General features: G+C 46.2%; 1 protein-coding gene across 2 annotated transcripts in view; it reads right to left on the bottom strand.

Annotated features, from left to right (window-relative positions):
- The window catches only part of CYFIP1 (cytoplasmic FMR1 interacting protein 1), a 517,233-nt gene that overhangs the window by 301,440 nt on the left and 198,605 nt on the right, over nucleotides 1-17,188 (bottom strand). The gene's annotated exons all lie outside the window — the stretch shown is intronic.

The raw sequence follows: 17,188 nt of genomic DNA, 5'->3' as shown, positions 1-17,188 counted from the left end.
GCGGCTACCAGAATGGTCACCGGAATGAAGAAATTTGATCACAGCTCTCCTGCACTCAAAGAACTCAAGTGGCTACCGATAGAAATGCGGGCAAACTTCAGAACAGCCTGCCTCACCCACAAAGCCCTTCACACCGGCAAACCCGAATATCTGGATGCCAAACTCAAAAAAGCAGGTCAGAACAGGAACCTCAGAAGCTCTAACACCCTACTATTCATCCCACTGAAATAACGAAAACAAAAAACCGCGGCCAGGTCCTTCGCCGGAAATGGGCCCAAAATCTGGAACGCTATTCCCCCCACATCAGAACTATTCCCTCCTTCGCTAAATTCAAAAGTCAGCTCAAAATCCTTTTCCTGGATCGATCCCTAGAGATCAAATAGGAGCAGTCGGAGTGCTGAACTTGACACCTCACTCCTCTCTGATGCGTTGTAAACAAGACCCCGAAATGGAACTCTTCATCATTGACATTATTAATACTCTTATTCGGAAAGTCGCGCTCTATTGTTTTATGTATTGCTCTCTTTTGTTCTGCTCTGTAACAGATGTGAAGCGCTCCGATACCCTCTGGTCAGGCGAGCGCTATATAAAACTTCTAAAATAAATTAAAAAAAATAATATTGTCCCAATAGGCAATGTAAGGAAATTACTCTTTGCGCAGGATCACCCCCACTTTTCTGTCCCACTCTGTGCTAAATGTTACAGGTGTAAAGACTTTGAAATGCACCAAGGCTTGCTGTCCAGACCTCAGTGCATGTGCTCTGACCCTTAAAACAGTACATATATGATTGGCTAATACCCAATTGGCATCAGCTAACTTATCTATAAGTCCCCACTAAATGGTACGGTGTGTACCCATGGCCTGTAAGCAGAGTGTCACCAGTGGACTGCAGCACTGTTTGTGCCACCAATGTTGTGACAAAGTAAAATGTGTCCCTAGCCATTTGCAGCTTAGTCGGTCAGTTTTTAAAACTGCCACCTCGACTTTGCAAAGTCCATTTTGCTCAGTCAATGTTACCTTTTTAAATATTTCTAAGTCACCCCTAAGGTAGGCCTCAGCAGCCCTGAGGCAGGGTGCGGATATTAAAACGGAAGACATGTATGGGTTCAGTGAAACAGGACTCTACAATAAAAAACATAAAATTGGTGTTTTTTACTGTGGAAAGGTTGATTGCCTCTTTGACTAGTATCAAGTGGCTCTCACTTACAACTAATTAGTGCTAACTTCTAAATGGAACTACCAAAGTTGATACTTCAAGGTATCAAAAAAGTGGTACATTAGACCCCACTTGTTGCTCAAGTCGAATTTAATGTGACTATTTTTCAAAGGACTACTTTAGAAAGTTGCCGCTTTGTTACCAAAGTTTCCCAGCAGCCGTTTATGTTAAAACCAGCTGCTGCAGTCCGAAGCAGCCTGCTCCCTTCCTGAAGATGAAGTGTGAACGACTCTCTAGAAGGGAAAAAAAACTGCCATGAGAGGAGGTGTGACCTCCTCCTGGCACGATGGCCAGCACAGTGTGAAACACAGATGGCGAGCTTCAAAGACCAAGCCGCCTCTGTTGAGCAAATGTAGCTCCCACTTGTCAGGGACCCCTCTTTGCTTAGGCAGACAGGCTGGCATGTCAGGAAGGACAGGGAAACCTGTTGTCAAACCGGTTTACCAAAGCAAGAGTAGTCCCAAGGTAGCCACAGGGTCGGGCTTGGGAACTCCAGACCCAAAGAGAAGTGTCTGGCCATACTGGTAGTGACCAGGTGGGTCGAGTCACCCCTGGGAGCCCATTGGCTAGTTAAACTCCCAAATTCCCCAAGCTTGTATATGGTAAAAAAGTGGTACCCATGGCACCAAGAACTGAAACAACTGCTAGACCAGAGAAGACAGAAGAAAACTGTGCCTGCTGATCCATTGGATTGAAGAAAGAAGTGGTGGCATCTGCTGCACCAGAGCACTAAAAAAAAAAAAAAAAAAAAAAAAAAAAAAAAGAGGACAGAGCCTACAGTTGAGGAAGTGGAGACAGGTCCCAAGGGCTGAACCAACTATCCACACGTCAACGAGCCCAGAGTGTTTTCCAAGCACTAGTTGGGCTAGTCCCCTGTTCAGCCAAAGGCCCACAAAAGACTAAAGGAGCCTGCTTGCAAGTGACCAGCTGCCCTGCTATTGGACTTGCCCTTGTTGATGCTGGTGCATGCTGAGAAAGTGAGTCCTGGCCCTTGCACAGTGCCAGAGTGTACTACTCTCCTAGTCCCAACTGAAGAAAGCAGAAGAAAAGCGCAAGAAACCTGATGTTTGCCTTGAGACCACTGACCAGTTCTAACTAGACCTGCACTGGAACCCGCTGGTGGATCTTGGGAGCTAGAATCAGGAGGCCGAAAACTGCCCTCAAGAGGACTCTCTCTCCATCACCGCAGCAATCAAAGAAACAGCATGTTCAGTATTTTGCATCGCTTGCACCAGGACCACTGATTTTGATAGTGGTCCAACATAAGGATTCAGAACTGGACTGGAGACTGCACAGAGTGACAGATACCTATCCCCCTGGACCCGAGTGGTCTCTGTGACTGTCCACAACTCACTGGGGCTAGTCCAAGAGAATTTGAACAGGAGTCTTAGTCCACTGGCTACTAACCACTTTCAAAGATTTATTGCATTTGAAAAATATCTCCAGTTCCCCACAATACAGTTTTATCATTTTAGTGTCAACTGAAAGATAAAAATATACTCTTACGTTTATAAACTGGTGTCAGATTTTGATTGTGTTGTGTTCCTTAATTGCCTGTTGTTTTGGCACTTGTAAATGTTTCACATGTTTTCCTTTGATTAAATAAGGCTGACTGCTCTGTGCCACAGCTAAGGACCGAGCTAAAGGTTTTCTTAAAGGACTGATAAAGGGTGTGATATAATTACATGGTGAGGTCTCACAGCCACACCACATAATAATCCACTTTCCTACAGGCAACTTGTGCTGACCGACCTTAAAGCTAGGCTGGTCAAAGAAAACGTATAGTTTCTTACCTGTCGGTGTAGTTTTGCAGCTTGAAGACTTTCTGGATTCACTATGCTGTGCATTATTCCACCATCTAGTGGTTGGGTCCAGAATTGTATTATTCCATCCCTTTTTTTTTTCTTTCGGGGCCCAGTTGGGTGTCGACATAACACCATTTGGTGTCCTTCGTGACGTCGACGCGCTTCCTCTGGAAGCTCCCACCTTTGGTCGCCCTCTTCGGATTCTTTTTTTCTTGTCTTGTGTTACTTTTGTTTCTCCTTTAATCTTGTAAAGTCTTTCTCCAGTTTTAATCCCCTTCCTCCTGTCTCATCTTTCTGGCGGAGGAGGGTGAGTTCGCTAGCGAATCCATAAAGTCTTCAAGCTGCAAAACTACACCGACATGTAAGAACCGATACGTTTTGCATCGTGAATCTTTCTGGATTCACTATGCTGTGCATAGACTTTTTAGCAGTTTGCCCTTATTGTGGTGGGTGGGTGGAAGATGAGCTCTGGTTACTGAATATGTGTTGTAAGACCTTCTGTCCCACCTGCGCTTCCTTGTTCATTTGGATATCTACACAGTAGTGCTTAGTGAACGTGTGCACTGAAGACCATGCTGCAACTTGGCAAATGTCTTGAATTGGTGTGTTAGCTAGAAACGCAATTGTAGCTCCTTTCTTCATTGTTGAGTGAGCATGAGCTGCTCCTTGTAACAGTTGTCCTGCTTGTTTGTGGCAGAGTTGTATGGTTTGTGTAATCCACCAAGCAATGGTATTTTTGGTAACTAGTCGGCCCAAAACACTGCTGGTAAAGGAAACAAAGAACTGTTTTGTCTTTCTGCACTCCTTTGTCCTTTCTATATAGTGCATTACCGCCCTCCTGGCGTCCAGTGTGTGTAGCGCCCTTTCTGTGCTTGTGGCTGGTTTTTGGAAAAAACTAGGTATTTGGGTTGACTGATTGATGTGGAACCGTGACACCACCTTTGGCATGAAGTGTGGGTCTGTTCTCATTACAATCCTATCCTTGTGTATTTGCAGGTAGGGCTCTTGAAGTGTTAGCACATGCAATTCACTTACTCTTCGCAGTGATGTGATAGCCACTAAGAAGGCTGTTTTTAGCGTGAGCATGTGCAGTGTAGCCTTGTGAATAGGCTCAAAAGGTGCCTTCATCATTTGAGTTAGCACCACGTTGAGGTTCCATGCCGGTGCCGGCATTCTGTTTGGACGTGCGATTGTCTTTGCTCCTTCTAGAAATCTTTTAACTACTTGGGAGGTGAAGAAACTTTTCCCAGTTTCTCCTCTTGTGTAAGCCACTATCGCCGCTAAGTGCACCCTTAGGGATGTGTAGCTTAGTTTACTTTGTAGTAGATGCGTTAAGTATTTTAGTACTGTTGATTCCCTTATGATTCTCCTTTGCAGTTTCTCCCTGATTCACCATTCGGAGAATCTTTTCCACTTTGATACGTAGCACTTTCTTGTGGTAGGTCTTCTTGCCTCCCTGAGCACTGCCATTGTGCTTGCCGGTAGTTTGAGGTGTGCAAATTCTTGGTCTTCAGGAGCAATGCAGCTAGGCTGAGCCTCTCTGGCTCTGGGTGTAGCACCCTCCCATTCTGCATTGTTAACAAGTCCCTTCTTCTTGGGAATCTGTGTGCTGGTGATTGCGCCATTTCCACTATTTGTGAGAACCATGACTGTCTGGCCCACTGAGGTGCTATTAGTATTAGAGACATGTTGCTGATCCTGCATTTGCTGAGTACGCTGTTTATCAGTGGTATCGGGGGAAAAGCGTATGCAAATGTCTTTGACCAACTTATCCATAGCGCATTCCCTTGTGACTGATGGTCTGGTTGCCTGGATGCGAAGTGTTGGCATTTTGCCTGTTGGTGTGTTGCAAATAGTTTTGGTGTGTTGCAAATAGGTCTATTTGCGGTGTCCCCCACTTCCGGATTACTCTATGTATTTCTTGTTGGTTGATCTCCCATTCGTGAGATGAGAACGTCTGCCTGCTGAGTCTGTCTGCTTCCACATTGTCCTTCCCTGGGAGATGTATTGCTAATAGGTCTATTTCTAGTGGAATGTCCATATTTCCTGTGCTAACTCTGATAGTGCTACTGATGTGTTCCACTTTGTTTGTTGATGTAGAACATGGTGGTTGTGTTGTCCGTCTGGATCAACACCCTGTTTCCGTACAGCTCCTTCTGAAAGGCTTTTAAGGCTAGGAACACAGTTTTTAGTTCTAGGTAGTTGATGTGCTTGATCGCATCCTGCTGCGACCATAACCCCCTTACCTTGAGTTTGTTCATGTGTGTGCCCCACCCCATCTGGGAGGCGTCTGTTGTGATGGTCACTGTTGGAGTTGGTTGTGTGAATAGTTTCCCTCGTGATATGTTTTCCTTGTTCCACCACGCTATTTCCTGATGCACTGCGTGTGTGACAACCACTAGATCTTCCCAACTCCCTGTTGCCTGTGGCCATTGCTGCCGTATCCATTCCTGGAATGGTCTCATGTGGAGTCGAATATTTGGGACCAAGTGTATGCATGAAGCCATCATTCCCATTAGTTTGCTCACCGTCCTCACTGTCAGAACTTGCCCCTTGCGGTACAGACGTGTTTCCTTCAGTATTGCCAAGATCCTCTTTGTGCTGGGGAACACCTTGACTTGTATGGTGTTGATTTCTGCCCCTAAGGATATCTTCACCTGTTCCGGTTCTATTGACGACTTTCCCCAATGGATTGATAAACCCCAGTTGGATTAGTGTTTGTATCACCTGCTGGATGTGTTGTTTGCACTGGCTGTAGGAGCTTGCTTTCACGAGCCAGTCGTCGAGGTAGGGGTATACATGTATTCCCTGCCTCCTTAGGTGCGTTGCTACTGCTGCTAGGCATTTTGTAAACACCCTTGGTGCTGATTTGAGCCCGAATGCGAGCACTGTGAACTGGTAGTGAGTCTTGCTGATTACAAATCTTAGTAAGCGTTTGTGTCCTTTGTTGATGGGGATGTGTAAGTACGCGTCCTTTAAATCTATAGTTGCCATTTAATCCCCTTCCTGTACCTGTGGTATTACCTCTTGCAGAGATGTCATTTTGAATCTTTGTGTCCTTATAAACTTGTTTAGGAACCGTAGGTCCAAGATAGGCCTTAGTGTTTCGTCCACCTTTGGTACAAGGAAGTAGTTGGAATAAACAACCTTGGTTCTTTTCTTGTACGGTACTCGTTTGCCTCCTTGTTGAGCAGTACTGTGCCTCTAGTATCAAGAGTGAAAGTTATTTTGCCGAGTGTGACTTGTTGCTTGGCTTTTTGTTTGGAGGTTGCTTTATTAGTTCTATACAGTAACCGTATTGTATGATGTTTAGTATCCATTTGTCTGTTGTGACCTTCTTCCATTCTTGGAGAAAGTTCCTTATTCTGCCTCCTACTGGTGTTATATGTTCGGGGTACTGCTTGTCTTTTGAAAACTGTTTTGGGACTTTTTTCCTCTTTGGATGCCCCCCTTGAGGGGTTGTCTGGGTGGGCGTCTGCCTTTTGGTTAAGTCACTTGGAGGCGGGTTGTTGCCCTCCTCTCCGTGCCTGTCCTCGTCAGTTTGAGCGGCCCCGAAAGGACTGGCCCCGTGGCTGGTATTGCCAGTTCTGCTGCTGCTATCCCTGTTGCTGCTGTCCCTGGCCGTTTTCCTGAAAACCTTGTTGGAAGGTTTGGTGCGAGGTACTTGGTTGGTTGTCTCCCCTACCATTTGGCTTTCTTGAGGGCGTACCCCTTCTCATTCCTCTGAACTGCAGTGCACCCATGGACCTTGCAATTTCGTTGTCTTTTTTGAGTTAAGTTAACTTTTCGTCAACTGGTGTCCCAAAAAGTTGTTCTCCGTTGAAGGGTGTGTTCAGGATGTTATTCTGCACCTCAGGCTTGAAGCCCGAAATCCTAAGCCATGCGTGCCTTCTCTCTATCACCCCGATCATCATATGCCTGCTGGACGTCTCTGCTGCTTCCAAGGCCGTCATTAAACATGTGTTCGCAATGTTTTTCCCCTCCTCTACCAGGTGGGTTGCCCTCTGCTGGTACTGTTCCGGTAGGTGCTTCAGGAGTTGCCCTACTTCCTCCCAGTGCTAGTATGCATGTCTGTTGATTAGGGCATTGGAGTTGGTGATGCGCCATTGGATTGCTGCACTCCGTTCTACCTTCCTCCCTGTGAGGTCCATTCTCCTACTCTCCTTGTCAGGAGGTGGTCCTGCATTTGTGGGCACATTGGCCCTCTTCCAAGCTGTTGCAGTGATTATTGAATCGGCTGGCACTGATCCTTGAATGTATGCAGGGTCCTTTGAGGAGTGCTTGTACTTCTTCTCTGTTCTTGGGGTTACAGATTTACATATAGCTGGCTCCCTGAAAGCCTCTCTGCCCTGGTCCAGCACACTAGGGAGCATGGGCAGGAACTGACTTCATGTTTGTGTGGGTAAGAGTCTCCAGGAGAAAGCAAGCCTTGGGTTTCTCCTCCTCCAATTTTACCCCATATGTCTGTGCAGCATTCTTGACCACCATATTATAGATCCCTATATCGTCTGGTGGTGAAGGCCTCGAGGGTATGTGTCTACTCCTTCTTGTTATTGTTAATTCAGTCTTGTATAGCGCATATATACCGACAGGTCTCATAGCGCTCAGACAGAGGAAGAAACAAGACAACGAGAACAGGCTGAGTCCTTAGATGTTAAAGGTTTCAGCCAGATCAAATGCTTCTCTGAAAAGGAGGGTTTTAAGTTTTCCACGGAAGGGAAGAAGTCTAGATTCTTTCCGCAGCTCTCCGGGCAACTGATTCCAAAGCTGAGGCAGGAGGATCAAAAAGGCTCTGCCTCCTTTAGATGCGAGGTTAAAACGAGGACATATTAGTCTGCTAGCTTCTGCTGAGCGTAACTCCCGTCCAGGAACGTATTTGAGAACACGTTCTTTTATGTACTCAGGGGCATGTCCATAGAGGGCTTTGTGTGTGATACACAGACCCTTGAACTTTGCTCTTTGCCTAATGGGTAGCCAGTGTAGTTCACTTAGCAGAGGGGTAGCATGAAATCTTCTTGGTAGTTTAAAAATGAGCCTGGCTGCATCGTTCAAAACTATCTGCAGTTTATTTGTCAGCTTCTGAGGTAGTCCAACATATAGAGCATTTCCATAGTCCAATCTGGAGACTATCGTAGCAGCTACAATTGTCTTCATGGTCGAGACTGAGAGGAGGGGAGCAAGTTTCCTCAGCTGTCGCAGCAGACCGACACAAGTACCGACCACCGCGTTAACCTGGTTAGTCATGGAGAGTTCAGAGTCGATCTTTATACCCAGACTTTTCACCAAAGGTGCTGGCATGGGGGGGGGCTCCTAACTCCTGCGGCCAAAACAGGTCATTCCAGGGGTTGCCTTTAGTTGAAATGGCAAGGACCTCCGTTTTATCGGGATTGATTTTTAAAGAGTTAGCCGTCATCCAGCCAACCGTGAACCTGAGTATGCTCTGAGCAGACTGTTGAGCTTGGGTCGAGTTCTTCATCCTTAGGATGAGCTGGGTGTCATCTGCATAGTTGAACACTCTGCAGTCCATTTTGGCTAGCGCAGTCACCAGGGGCTGCAGGTATATATTAAAGAGAAGGGGGGATAGCGCGGATCCTTGAGGGACCCCGCAAGACATGTTGCCCTTGTCCGATACCTGCTCGGCCAATTGGACCCTCTGCGTTCGTCCTGAAAGAAAGGATTCTAGCCATTTATAGACCTGACCTTGGAAGCCCAGGTCTGCCAATCGAGAGAGTAGTTTTTGGTGGCAGACAGTATCGAACGCCGCTGACAGATCCAGTAAAATCAGGGCGCTCGATTCTTTAATATCGGCCTTTCGTTTGAGTTCATCCACGACCGACAGCATCACTAACTCAGTACTATGGTGGGCTCTGAAGCCTGCCTGGTGGACCTGGAGAATCTCATGCTTCTTAGAAATGCTGATAGAGAAATCAGAAAATTTTTCTCTAAAACCTTCGCCAGAAAGGGAAGCTGAGAGATAGGCCTATAGTTCTTAAGTATGGCTCTATCAGCACTAGGTTTTTTTAGAAGTGGAATAACTCTGGCCTCCTTCATATTAGCAGGGACCTGCCCGATTGTCAGGGATTTGTTCAGGAGCATAAGTGCCATTCTGAAGACACGAGGAGGACAAGGGTCTATAGGGGAGCCGGACTTGGTCCCGTAGGCTAGAAGCGAAAGAGTACTTGCTTCCAAGAGCGGAAAGCTGGAGATGGAGTTGCCTTTAGGAGGAGAGGAAGAGGGCGGTTCCGAGGTGCCTGTAGTGATCTGAATGTCTTTAATCTCTAGAAGGATGTCGGCTACTTTCTGTAAAAAGAAAACCTGAAGAGCATTGCAGTCAAAGGGTGTAGCAGCAGGATTGATGTCGGGCTTTTTGCTAAGTTCTTTCAGAATCTTAAAGGTCTCTTTTTGGATGTTCGGTGCGCTGGCAATACGCTCCGCATAGTAATCGGCTTTCCTCGAAGTAATGGCCTTTTTGTACAGCGTAAGGAGGGATTTATAGGCAGTTAACTCGACTGGGTCGTAGACTTTCCGCCAGCGTCTTTCAGCTTGACTGAGGCTTTGTTTCCTTTCCCTCAAGGATTCATTGAACCAGGGAGCCCCCTTCTGTTTGTGTCGAATACTTTCCACCCGCTCTGGGGCTACTTGATCAATAGCCGCCTGAAGGGTATTAATCAGGGTCGTGCTTTCTAGATCAATGTTGCCTGTGTCGGGGATGGGAGGAGATAGCCTCTGTACTATCGCTCCTAAAGTCTCGGCCTGGATTTTGTTCCAACTCCGTACCTTGCTCCAAATGAGAGGAGCCAGTGGAGGAGGGCCATTCACGGGCGCCCAGCATGAGATTAGGAAATGATCTGACCATGCACAGTGTTTGATGTCCATGAGCCTGTCCCGCCCATCCGAGGACCAGATTAAATCTAACGTATGTCCCTTTATGTGGGATGGGCGATCGACTATTTGGACGAGCCCTAAGGAGGACATTGCCATTTCTAGCTGTCTGGCCTGAGGCTCTCTCGGGATCATTTCCCAGTGGTGATTGAAGTCTCCAACTACCATGAGACGTTGGTACCGGGTGCTGAGATCAGATACGATCTCAGTGAAATAGTCGTAGAACCTTGGAGTTGTCACCGGCGGGCGGTAGACTACCAAGAGCAGGAGGCAAGAAGATTTAAGGGAAAATTTGATTCCTAGTAAATCGGTGTTATCGAAGCTCTCTGCGATGATCTTGGTGGCCATAAGCTTGGCTTTGAAGAAAATCGCCACACCCCCCCCCCCCCCCCCCCACTCTCTTACTATCCTGCCTGTTATGCCAAACGGCATCAAATTCCCCAGGAAGGGCAGCGATAATATCTGGGGCAGAGGTATCACCCAGCCAGGTCTCTGTTAATGCCAGGATGTCAACGTCCCCCTCCTGGAGGAGCGTGAAAATCTCCAGGTGATGTTTTTGTAGTGATCTAGTATTCAAGACCACTATATTTAGACCCGGAGCATGTTGGTGTTGTTCAGGGGTGCTTTTCTCGGAAAAGTATGGCTGCTAGTAGCCTGTGGCCTCCGAATGTTTTCCTTATCCAGTTTGGCAATGGTGGCATTATTGAGCACCTGATGACCCGTCGCCAACTGAAGCAGCTCCGCGGCAGAATATCTTAACCTAGGACCAGGGGTTATGGCCCCTAGCCCCGGACGGCCGCGGACGGGCGCAGACGGGCTTGCCTTAGGCGCGCCTTCGGCGACCCGCGGCGCGCCCGCTGCGCGCGCCCGCTGCGCGTTCGCTCCCGCATCCAGGTTAAGGCTGGCCGCTTCCCCTGAACAGCCAATCAGCTCTGCTGTGCAGCAGCTGTGGCTCCCCCCAACCACTAGACCGCGTGGATACAGCGGAAAGGGATACACGGAGCCTTATGCAAATCACCCGCTCTGACCCCCAGCAAATGAATAACAGTTTTGCAAGTGTGTTTCCATAAGTGAAAATGACACTCGTGACAGAGAATTCAAAGCTTACATGAGAATAACATCAGCACATCGCAGCACAATCACCCCCGTTCCCCACAGTGCAATTGAGTCAGTGCAGAGTCAAACAGTAAGTGCAGTAAAGTTTTCGTTTTCTTTTTTTATAAAAAGCAGATAGCGCTAACCGGAGGGCAGCCCGAATACCGTGGCTTATCTCTCCCTCTATCGCTGCGCGTTCGCTCCCGCATCCAGGTTAAGGCTGGCCCCTTCCCCTGAACAGCCAATCAGCTCTGCTGTGCAGCAGCTGTGGCTCCCCCCAACCACTAGACCGCGTGGATACAGCAGAAGTGGATACACGGAGCCTTACGCAAATCACCCGCTCTGACCCCCAGCAAATTCTGGCATTTCGGCATTGAGGTCATGCCACTCTAAGTCTTGCGCCTCCGAGAACGTCGAGTCCTGGTAGGTTAGCTGTTCCTCCTCGCCTTCTCCCTCGAAGTAATACAGGGCCTCTTCTTCCTGTTCTTCAACTGGTTCAGACGTTTTCGGCAGTTCAGGGTCCACGAAGCCCCTTTCGACCTCGACAGCGGGCTTCGGCGGGATGGTGTACTGACTCATCTTGTCGTCGAAGTCCTCCTTCCACTGCAGGATGCTCGCCATTTCAGCCTCGAGCCTCCTTTTCTTCCTTTCCATCTCGGCAGCCTGTTTGGCATCGAAGGTTTGAGCGCTTCGCTTCTTGGTTGTCGACGTTGACATCGAAGCAGTTGTCGACACGTCCTTTCTCGGTGTCGAGGATTCCTTTTCAGGGGCTCCTTCGACGACCTTGAGTTTCGTGGGTCTTTGCCGTCCAGGAGTCCTTTTCAAAGGATCCGCTGGGCTCTTGGTCCTTGGGTGCAGTAGCTTCGACGGCACTGTTCGCTTTGAGGACTTTGTCACACTCTATCGAGTGTCGGTCGAGGGTTTGGGGGTCGTCGACTCTGACCTCCTTCGACGTTTTCTTATGGACTTCGATGACCGTGCAGTCCTCTGGTCCTTCGGCGATGTTGTCCTCTTCTCCACTGGAGAGGCCCAAGTCTTGGAGCGATGGAGGTGGCCCCTGCATGTTGTGGTTCGCCCTTCTCTGCCTCTCTCTTACTCTGAGGGTCTTGGGTGTGATCGCCGAGCACGCGTTGCAGTCCTCGCTGTTGTGGCGGAGCGACAGGCAGAGGTTGCAGACTGGATGCTGGTCGTATTTATTTGTGGTGGCAATTGGTGCAAAACTTGAAGGGAGTTTTGTCCATTCCTGCACTCAGGGATCCCGTGCGTGCACTCTCGTGTGAACGTAGAGTTCTCTCGAAATTTTCTTCTCCTTAGTAGTCCCGGCTACCTGGCCTGTAGTCGAGTGCAATGATAACCTTCGATTTTCGCAATTCCTCTTCCAAAACTCTGGAACTCCTCGACAACGTTCCAGACCCAACGGCGGAAAAAAGAATCTGTTGATGGCGACCAAAGGTGGGAGCTTACGGAGGAAGCGCGTCGACGTCACGAAGGACACCAAATGGTGGTATGTCGATAAAAAAGAGAAGAAATACTACATTTCCGGACCCAACCACTAGATGGCGGAATAATGCACAGCATAGTGAATCCAGAAAGATTCACACTGCAAAACATTACTTTCCCAAATGTCTTAATTCACTTCAACTCCCTTTATGGTGGGGCTGTAGCAAATTAATCAGTGTTTAACTTCCTAGTGTTTAGTAAAAAAAAAAAATAACCAGTGGGCAAGAGTAAAGCTTAGACTAGTTGCCGATCAATGTGTCAGTTACAACTTTGTTGAATGGCAATAAGGGTCCAGAGTCTGTAAAATGTCAGTAAGAACAAAAATTTTGACCTCCACAGAAGGATTTGTAGATCTAGAACCTCAGCAGAACATCTGATCTCAACAGTAATGGAAGCACTTTCTTCCATTAGTGGCCTGGGGGTCGGATTGGGTTGGGACCCTAACCCATTGTCAAGGGAAGTATCAACCACACTGGCCTCTCCTAAGTCCATATAAAAATGGTTATCATACTATGGGGAAAATCATCCCCATCAACTCTGTTGTCATCTCCGAAAAGCTGGTGGAGCAACTGGGGTGACTTCGTGGTAGGGGCAGTGTTTCGTCTGACATTGATTAAATGGAAAACAGGTGTGTCGGAATGACGTTTGGAAGTGACAGAGGCAAGTTCGGCTCAGATTACAGTATCAGCAAAGGGCCCCTGTCCAGCGGCAAGACTAACATCTAAGGAACCGGCAGAGATCGTGGAGCCAGAGCAGAAATCAGCACGAGAGTCGATGCAGAACCTGAGGTATAAGCGGCGACGGTGACGGATTTGCAGGTGGCAACCAGACTGGAAGCCCATGCAGATCCTTGGGGCAAGAAGGCACACCAAAGGTAACCAAAAATGTGCCACAAATGTGCAACATGACCACTATAAAGGCATGAACCTGCTGCGGTGTCACCAATGACCACGGGAATTTTGAGTGCACCTGGACTAATTGTAAAATTGTCTTCTCAACTCGGAGCGAGACTGAGTGGCTCCATTACGCCCTCAAAACTTCACTGTTGATAGAGAGTAGCGAGGTGTGGATGGGAAAGTCCCAATTGGTGTTCTTGTCCTTCTGCTTCGACCTGGACTTTTACTTACTAGACGACCTTTATCAGGATGAGAAAAAGTTGCAGGAACGGTAATGAGACTGGGAACACATCCACGCCATCATCTTCGAGTGGGACTTGCTGGGATTTTTCTGTCGATCAGCGATATATAGATTAACTTCACGGTCACAGATCGTCTTTAGGTTCATTACAGTGCATTCTTCGGATTGCTTGGTGTCATTTCCCGAGCCCAAATAAAAGCACTCTCGACCCTGTCTATCACTGACATCTGCTTCCGACAGTAGCAGCATGTTCGAACCCTGCAGTTTTAGGCTGGACTTTGTTCCCTGGCACACTGGATTTGAATTTTTGATGAAAAATGTTGCCAATCTGACGAAAAGAAAGAGTGGATCACCGGATCAACGATCTGTCACTTCCAGGACAGAACATGGAGGAAGTCAACATGAAGCCACACGGCACCTCCTAGGAGTGCGGGGGGGCACTGCTGGGAAACCTTACAGATCCAGTCTGACACCTAGGGATATTCTCCAGGTGGGGAATCAGCTGTTAAAATTAACCATCAGAAAAAAAAATCTGAATTAGGGGCTGGTCAAAAATGTCAACCTTTCAATAAAATACCCAAATAGTACCAATGTTCCATTTCAGCTTTTCCTGAATAGGTTACCCCCTTTGGAGAAGTGCATGAATCAACACAATGTAAACTTTCATCTGTGGGTTTAAGCTAAGATTGCTAGGATTTCAATGTAATGGGGGTATAGAGAGTGAGGATGAGATAAAAACAAGCGACAAGTCCCTGGATTATCTGTGACTAGAGTCTCACTGATCCCGATAAGCTGCCACTTCTCTGTTATCTCTCTATTTTGCCACTGCAATCTCAGTCTAAAAGTAACAATTTTAGAATGTATAAAGCACTTTCTTTTCAACCCTTGCTCTTCTTGGGAGTTGGCACTTTAATACGCCTTACAGTACCTTAAGAGACTTGCGTATATTCTTGTACAGGAAAAGTGAACAATAAAGTCTTATTGAAAGTGTATATTTTCCTGGAAAAATAAAGCCAGCATGAGTTAAGTATTTGGAAAATGCATTTCTACCACATTCACCCCTAAAACAAAATGCAATACACTTTATATTTCAGTACCCTGTTGAAGTGGCAAACCGAAGGATTGCTTCTGTGCTGTAGCTTGCCTGAATTTGGGATGTACAAAGAGAAGGTTTTGTGACTTTAGACACCCCATGAGTAGCCAGAAAGACTGAGTAGATCTGTTAAGTATGGACAGATAGCTTCACGTAAGGGCTTGTAAATGAGGAAGCAAATATTAGCAGTTATTTTGGGCGTTATAGATAACCAGTGGAGGTTGTGAAGTATGAGATCGATGTGGTCGTATACTCCTGGGTAAGGAACTTGCCTTTTTTAGAATGGCTTTAAGGGGGCAAATGACGTTTAGCGGACTCCTGCTAAAATTGCATTTCTGAAGTCTAATCTTGAGAGGACTACAGCATGGACTGCTGTTTTGAGATCATCAGTGAAGATGGGAAGTTGCATTTTCTTGAAGGCATAAAGGAGGGCGTAGATGGGTTTTGCCACATTGTTGATGTGAGGGATTATTATAGGGGTATAATCCAAAGTGAAACCTAAAGATTTGGCAGATGGTTGATGTTGTTGAAAAACCCTACAAGTTCAGGGATTTCAGGAGATTAGAACCAAATTTATACTGGAGGGATGTTGAAAGAAGGAGGAATTCTGTTTTCTGTGGGTTCAAAAGAAGAAAGTTCTCATGCATTCATATGTGTACGTGGAATAGGCAGCATCTTAGAACAGAGATATCTTTGTTTGTTTAATGTTTTTTCAAGTGCAATTAGTTATCGTTGGCACTCTGGTGTAGGGCGACAGTTCATTTTCTTAAGGTTAGTCTTAAGGGCTCCATGTACAGACTTAATACATTTGGAATCAGTCCTTGAGGGACCCTACAAATCATTTTGGTGGTGGTTTAGGTGTCTTCTCCCAACTTCACTAACTGGGATCTGTTGATCAGAAAGGATGTTAACAATGTAGGATGTGGTCAGGGTAGCCCAAGAAATGCTGAATGTCTGATGTAGCCCTCCATGATTAACTATGTCAAAGGCTGCCGATAGTTCGAGAAGCTCTTCTAGATAGGAGCAGCTTTTGTCCAGAATATTAAATACACTGTCAAATACCACTATGGCTACTGTTTTAATGCTAGAACCTGGTCTGAATCCTGACTGGTAGATGGCTAGGATATGTTCTTTTGAGATTCTGTTGTTCAGTTGGTTGGCCACTGTTTCTTCTATGGCTACTGTTTTTTTTCTATGGCTTTCCCAGCTATGACAGGTGAAATACTGGTCGATAATTTGCTTTATGACTGGGGTCGAGCTAGGATATTTTGATTACAGGGGAGATGTACTAGTCTTCAGTGCAGTCGGGAACAAATCTTGATCTAGTGAGGCATTGATCAGATCAAACCATATATCTTGAAAGATATGGAAAGTAGACTCAATTAACTTGGCTAGTAAACAGTTGCAAAAGTAGTTTGCGAGTCTCGGGTATTTTATGTAATTTCTAGTTCCTCAGCAGGGATGGGTGAGAAAGTATTTCAGGTGTGGATATATTTTGGGAAGGGAGGAGTGGAAGAAACATCTATAGCAAAGTTGATTTTTATTTGACTAATTTTCTCCAGGAAATATTTTTTCCCCTTTATATTGGACATAATATGTTCTGCATGTCGGGCTTAGATTTTGATGTTACATGAGTGTGAGTGTGTTAAGCAGTGAGAGAACAATATTTGCTCCTGAATGCAATTAGATTTAGCAGAAGAGACTATGGATTTGTATTCTTTCCTTCATTTTTTTTAGCTTGGTTAGCCATTGGGCCAATTTTGAATTCCTCCACTCATTCTCCTCTTTTCTCAGCCTGCTTCTTGCTTGGGTTAAAGACTCCGAAAACCAGGGCTATAGAGTTTTTGAGTTGCTAAGGTACCAATTTGTCAACGCTAGCTGTAATGGTTTCTCAGCGCTGCAAGTGGCACCTTTGATAGTCTTACAGGGATTAGATTGTTGATTTTGTGGGTAATATAGCCATGGAGAATTAAAGAGGTGAACTTTTTCAGTTGACAAATGACTCTTGTTTTGATTGGCTTGGTAACATATGGGTTGGAATTATTGAAAATGTGAAATAGGATAGCAAGTGACCTATTGAATGCTTGCATTGCAATGCACGAGGGACTAAGAATCACACATTATGTTTCTCACAGATGCACTGTACATAGAAAGCATTATTTTTTATATTGCAGTAGGTTTTGCCAATGTTTTTAAAGAATGTACCTAAACTCTTCTTGAGACCCCAAAACAAGTACTTTTATTTTGGGAAGCAAATAAATATGCAGCCTGCAAGCAACCAACACATCTGCTGTTCACCAACATAGCTGTCAGTCATACAGCCAGTGATCAGCCTCTGCGTGGATTTTTTTAAGGTCAATTCCTCCATCTCTGCCCATGAATGAATGTGTACACCAGTATTCTTCAATATTCCCTATTTTCTTCTTATTGGTATAACAAACATTCAAATAAACATAGAA

The sequence above is a fragment of the Triturus cristatus genome, chromosome 8 (assembly GCF_964204655.1).
Source record: "Triturus cristatus chromosome 8, aTriCri1.1, whole genome shotgun sequence".
Classification (NCBI taxonomy): Eukaryota; Metazoa; Chordata; class Amphibia; order Caudata; family Salamandridae; genus Triturus; species Triturus cristatus.
The sequence above is the reverse complement of the archived record's forward strand: the minus strand, read 5'-3'. Positions and strand labels throughout refer to the sequence as shown.